This window comes from Rhincodon typus, chromosome 8 (genome assembly GCF_021869965.1).
Source record: "Rhincodon typus isolate 14 chromosome 8, sRhiTyp1.1, whole genome shotgun sequence".
In the NCBI taxonomy this organism is placed as follows: Eukaryota; Metazoa; Chordata; class Chondrichthyes; order Orectolobiformes; family Rhincodontidae; genus Rhincodon; species Rhincodon typus.
This window is the reverse complement of record NC_063339.1, coordinates 76,290,289-76,297,258: the sequence shown is the minus strand read 5'-3', so window position 1 is coordinate 76,297,258 and position 6,970 is coordinate 76,290,289.

Here is a 6,970-nt window from a genome sequence, read left to right as displayed (position 1 = left end):
TTTGGCTACTAGACTAAGTTTAGTGGAATTTTACTCCTGTTATAAACATTAGTTACACAACACAGATGCTCAAATATATTTCCAATTTAGACCTCTGAACTATTTTTATAATGTAGACCAATAACTTTGTGAAACAAAAACAGAAATTGCTGGGAAAACTCAGCAGGTCTGCTAGCATCTGTAGAGAGAAAGCAGAGTTAACGCTTTGGGTTCAGTGACCCTTCAACAACTTTGTGAATGCATTTTGACTGAATCTAATTTTCTGATCTGTCAGATACTCCCAATAAATCAATGGTTCGGAAGGATCTTGAATAGTGATCAAAGTCATAATCAAGAGTTCAGCAATGAGAAATAGCTAACAGTGAGGGCTCAGGTGAGACAGGACTGAATAAGTTTTGATCCATGAAGAAACGGGTGATTTATGGCATTGGAACCTTTCAGGCAAAATTATAATTGGAAGAACTTAACCAGTTTCCTTACAAATTAAAGGCAAGCAGAAAAGGTCTGGAATTGTTTAAACCATTAAAATAAAAGATAAATGGAGATTCTAACATTTTCTGCTGTGAAAAACACCAGATTATTCCAAAGCAAGGGCCCTTACAAAGCAGAACATGGGAACTCACTTGGCTGCTCAGGCATAATTTTCTTAATATGGTAATTATCCCAGATGATTCTTTTCCCCAAAGGATGGAGGCGTTTGTGGAAAGTGAACAAATTATCCACATTCCTCAGTCAAACCAACCTTTGTTTTCTTGGTCTGCTTTGTTAATATAAGGACGCGGTTACCATGCACAAAATTTCAGCAGCCCCTGCACTAAATGGAAGGAGCTAACTAGGCCAGAAAATTGACTTTCACATCCGCTTCTTCCAGTGAATTTTGGCACCTATTTTCTCTCTTCTACTTCACTCAAATCAATCAATTTAGATGTCATGATTCTGGTCACTTGTGTAATACTATAATGTATTTTTCATTCATCCAACTAAATAGATCCAAACAACAAATATAGTATTTTAATATGACTGACTTAGATGTTTATACGCCTGCCATGTTCCTTGATCTATTAACATTACAAGTTTGAAAATATAATGCAACTGTGCGCTTTTTAGTACCATACGTATCGAGATCTTGACTTCAGATTCCTGACTTGTTCAAATATAAACAAAACGGAATAAAGCTCTGTTCATGCCACAATCATTCAGTATTTAAATGCAGGAGTGTATTTCCTATCTGCTATATAGATCTGGATACCCTCCATGCAGACAACAGCCCAAGGTAAAACTTAAAAGATTATTTCCAGAAATGTTCTATACAGACACTGCAGGACAGTGAGTTATCAGGACTTTTCTCACAAGTTAAAAATCATTGGAAACTCAACACTAGGTAATATTGTATTGATGATTTGCAACAGTCAGTCAAGATTGTGAGCCAAAGAGCTGTTGAAATGTTTCCTGAGCTAAACTGGTCAGTTTTCTCAAGATTCAACTCTTTGACAATTGACTGAAGAAATAGAAAAAAAATTGCATTGTTCTTCAAAATGTCTGCTTCCCATCAAAAGTTATTGGGCAAAGGCTATGAAAGATCATAGTGGAATAGGGGCTAGGATGAGATGGGTGGGGAGAAGAGTTGGAGATGAGTGGTGGACAGATTCTACGTAGACCCTGAAGAGTCGTCGTCTTTATTCTGACCCCCGCAGGTCAAAAATTAAAATATTTCACCTATTTTGGCTTCTTCCAGCACTGTTGCTTCTCCTTGCCATGATTCAATGGTGGCTCTGGCATTGTGCTAACTTAGAATTATGTTTCACCACTGTGACATTTACATTTTAATCAAGCCCTCCTTTCCTAGGCGGTGGATGCTACCAGAATTCTGGCAGATTAAACATTGGAGAGAAGCAGAAAAGTTGCTAGAATGTAATGACTCCCATTCAGCCACTGTTTAACTACAACCATTCTGCCCATCATTATCTGCACCATTTCTGCCAGGGTGGCTGGATTAAAATCTTGCCTTACATTTCTTACTAATATAACCTACACTGTACTCCGCGTTCTATAAGTAGCTGACGGGTGAATGATGTATACTAGTTTAGCGAATATAATTTCTCTTTCTCTTTTCTTCAATAGAAGGGACTATGATGCAAAGTTTAACTTTTTTGTTCAGTAGTGATTAGAATTACGAATGGAGTCTGATTAAATGTGTTCATGGTTGGTGCCACTTGAACACTGTGAACTGGTGACAAATTAATTCTGTTGAAAGAATTCAGAAGCAAAATGAAAAACAATTGCAATGAATGAATGAATTAATTAATTAGCCATCAGCTATCATTTTGACAAAATTACTTTGGCAGCGCTGCTGAAGCAGACACAGCTAATATGTTCAAGCTACTCAAGAGAATTCTAAAATTTAATGTCAAGACCCAGTGTAGATTCCAAGTCATTGCATGTTAAAATTTCCATTCAGCATGCATACTGTTTATGTAACTATGGGCCAATTTACAGGAATTAGATGCTGTCAGGGAGTGTTTTAGTGAGGGCTGCAGACAGTACAGTTAAAGAAAGATCTGAGGTTCTGAGGAAGGGTCACCAGACCCGAAACGTTAACTCTGATTTCTCTCCACTGATGCTGCCAGATTTGCTGAGCTTTTCCAGCAATTTCTGTTTTTGTTAAAGGAACATCTTGTTTTAGCATTACATCTCATCAGAATTCGTAGATACTTGGCATCACCAATGCATCAAAAAGTGGTGTTTGTGGGTGATTTTCCTCAGTTTCCATAGGTTTCCATCACAATATGAAGGACTCAATTGCAAAAGAAAATGATATAAAGTAAATGGCAGAGAAAGAAGTGTCTTCCTTTTTGTTAAGTCAAGCTCCTTACTTTATCATATTTGCTATGCAGATTGCAAAGAAAACCTCAATACCCAAAATCTTAAGAATCCATTTCTTCACACTCCTTGACTGCTAAAAAATAGATTTTGGAAATGAACGCGAACCAGAATCGAAAAGAAAATATAATTAGCACTATGCTGAGCAACCTTTATTTGCACAGCACTTTTAGCATAGTAAAATGTTCCATTATACTTTACAAGTTCATTATCTAACATAATTAGACACAGAAATCACATTAGGAGACTTTAGGATAGGTGAGCAAAAGCTTGGTCGACGAGCTAGGACTTAAGAACACATACAGAGAAGTGTAGGTTTACAGAGGGAACCCAGAGTTTTGGACCTAGGCAGCTAAAGATTCAAATCAGGAGTTCAGAGAAGACCAGAATTAGAGGAGCATGAAGATTGTAGAATACCAGAGAGTGGGAGAAGGCTACAGAGTAAAATAGGGATAGCAGTTAATACATTATGGATACTGGCATATAAGTCAACATCCTTTCAAAATTCCTCCAAAATTCTTTCCAAAAATAAGGATTGACTTATACACTGAGTACAAGTGTGAGACAAGGGTTTCGGTGGTCATCATTTTGAACTGTAAAGATAAATAACACTGATAATTTATACAAAATTAATGTGGCACAGTTTATGGAATAATTTATTTTAATGCAAAAATACCTTTAACCACAAATAAACTGTTTTGTAACCATTCAATTTTATTGTTTTTCTTGGCTGACAAAATGCATTCAGCAAATTAATTCTGTGTCACTTTGGCTATGGCACCATCAGATGCGACATATTTGATTTCAGAATCATTCTTCCACAACAAATCATCTTCCTTTCCTTCTTTTGAACTGGAATATTCTTTGAAGAGTTTGATCAAAGTTTATGCATTAGAGAAGCATTCCACAACTTGATGACTGAACCACATCAACCAGTAACTGGGGTAGCATGTATATTTCTACTCTTTGTCAAGATTTTATCCACCATCCACCATTTCATTTAGTGCAAACATGATCCTTGAATGGCCTATTGAAATCTGGCATTCCATCCAGGTTGCTGATGTAGCATTAATGTTTTTGCAGCTGTTTGACAATCAATCACTGTAAACTGATCACTTTGGCAGTAAGGATTTTTATAGTCCCTGAGCGATCTTGGTCTTCTGCTGCAACACAAGATACTTTGATCCATAAAACGAATACATCAACTTGCTGCTGCTCCAAAATCTTTGCTGGACTCAGCATTTGATTTGGCCCATTGCTATGGATCCAGTTGATAATGCTACTGGACAAGTCAAATCCCAGAATGAAATCTGGCTAGATAGATCTATCTAGTCTTTTCTTTCAATTTAACATGACAGTCTTTCATTGAAATGTAAGCACACAAGGCTGCAGAACTGGCCTTAACAAGAAAATAAAAGCTTATTGTACAAAAGAAATAAAAATTAAATGAAACAAACCAAGCTAAATATAATAGTTTGAAAGATTTCAAAACATATGGGAAACAAAATTCCATCTCCTCCCAACATGGCACTTTACAGTTTATTAAAATTCCAGTAGAACAAATCCTTCCTCATCAAATCTGTAGGTTTGACTTGACTACTTGTTCTCATTCTGTTCCTGTGAGGCCTCTTCTCTTGACTATTCATACAGTTGAGAACTTTATCTTTCTCAGTTTCGTCATAACCTGAAGAGTTCGAACCAAATCGTCTGGTTTGAAAGTTTCACAAACTTCATTCCTTCACTGAGTTAATTTATTCCTTTAACTGAACTGCACAATCTCCTTTTTGAGGACAGACTATACTCACCTCTGACTTCAGTCAGGTCTTTCTTAGAAATGAGCCCAAAAGCTTTTTAACAATATTTTTACAAACCTGTTCATCCTAGGATCTGCTACAGCTAATAGCTAATGTTTTCTCTCTCTCTCTCCTGTCATAAGCCCCCACAATATAAACAAACATCCATTATCACTCCAGAGGTCTTTAAGTCATCTGCTCTTTTTGACATATACTGGTTTTAAAGTTGTGTTTCTGGAAATACTGACTCAGCCAGTTTTTAAACTTCACAAAAAAGACAACTATCCATATGCCACAAGTTTGAAATCCAAGCTCTAAAATAACATCATTAATATACGTAAATCATACACTTTTGAAAACATCATTTAAAAGCATATATAAAAATTGTACTCTAGTGACAGTGAAAATTTTCTGATGGTTTTCCAGCACCCATTCCAAAACATGCTTTTCAAGATTTGACTAGTGGCTTGTTGCTCTGGTCTTGGGCATCGTGTTCAAGATGGATTGCTTCTTACACTCTCTCACCAGTTTTGTAACGAATACTGAACTCCCTTGCTACAGCTCAGTTATATAGTAAGTTAACAACTATCATGACTTTTAGCTTAGAACTTGCTTTATGCTTCCTTTGTTTTGTTGGAAGACTCTTTTATTTTTGTCATTTACCAACTGAGTCCTGCTGTGTGGGCATGTCTTTAACTCCCTTGCATTTTCACAATAGAGACTGTAGCTCGTATTTGATCACCACCCTCCTTAAAAATAAGAAAAGCTGGCATTTGTGGGGTGAAAAATGGATACTTTCCATTTACGCGAATGCAGCTTGTAATGACTTAAAAGGGTTGGGGGTGGGGGGGAGTCATCTTATATTCCAGGTATATGCGAAATCATGACTTTTGAGTTGGAAAATATTGGTCATCTTATATATTGGTCATCTAGGATAAACTTTGCTTTTCAAGTGTATAAGCTTTTGAAATGTGTAACCTAGATAACAGCCATATGTTAATTCAGTGTAATGATTACATATTTAAAAGTCATACAAAAAGAAACATTTTAAATGCCTGTATAACCATGAACATAAGTTTTGATGAATGTTGACTGTTCTGCATTACATTAACAGTCCAATTATTTTAAAACTGCAATTATTGAAAACAGGGATTCCTAAGAATGTACAATTACATTTGTTTACCCTTGAACTGCTATTCTTGCAATTGTCTTAAGAGCGCATCCTGAAAAGCTTCATCAAAAATTGGCTTTTTCAGCAGTAGACTTTCTATATCTAGAAAACATCTAGAAGAAATATCTAGGTCTCGGATCGCTAATATTTATAAGTGCCACATTGAACAGTTAATATGCCTATAATATAACATTGGTTCAAATATCATTCATGATTGACAAATCACAGAGTTGATACAATGCAGAAGGCCATTGAAACTTCTCAACACTACAACCATTCTTGTAAACTTCATCAGCACCCGCTCCAATGCATTCCCATCTTTCCTACAGTGCAGCAACCAGAACTGCCCATATTATTTCAACTAAGATCTAACTTATGTCCTATATAAGCTCTGCATAACCTCACTGCTTTTGTACTCTATGGATCTATCAATAAGCCCCTATGCTTCATTGACAGGTCTTTCTTTCTTTTGTACATTTTTTAGAATAGTGCTCCTTTTTCATATGGTCTACTCATATTCATCATTCACACTGCCACCTCACACTGCTCTGCATTATACTTCATCAATTTCCTATCCACACACTCCACCACCATGTCAATGAGATAACAAGAGCTGCAGATGCTGGAGTCAGAGATAACAAAGTGTGGCGCTTGAGGAACAGAGCAGGCCAGGCAGCACCAGAGGAACAGGAAAGCTGACATTTCCGGTCGGGGGTCCCTGGTCTGCTGTGTTCCTGCAGTTCCACACTTTGTTACCACAATGTCAATGTTGTTTACGAGTTCTACACTGTCCTCATCACGTTCAATTCTCCCAAGTTTTGTTTCATCTGCAAACATTCAGAAAAGTTTTTACAAAACTTGTCATTTTGCCAGCAATATGCAAATAAATAATAAGTTTAAAAAAAAATCTCATCACTCAACGTGCCGTTTAAGACAGCAAGGTTGAGATTGATAGTTAATAGGACTGTCAAAAAAGCTAAACAGGTTGTGTAGGAATTAAGTTAGTTAAAGAGGGATTATCAAAAAAGAAGGGTACCTAACATAAAAGGATACCCCAAAGTTTGGTAAGGGCACATGAACAGTAGAGGGTGGTGACAGTAGAGCCAATTAGAGACTATAAAGGGGA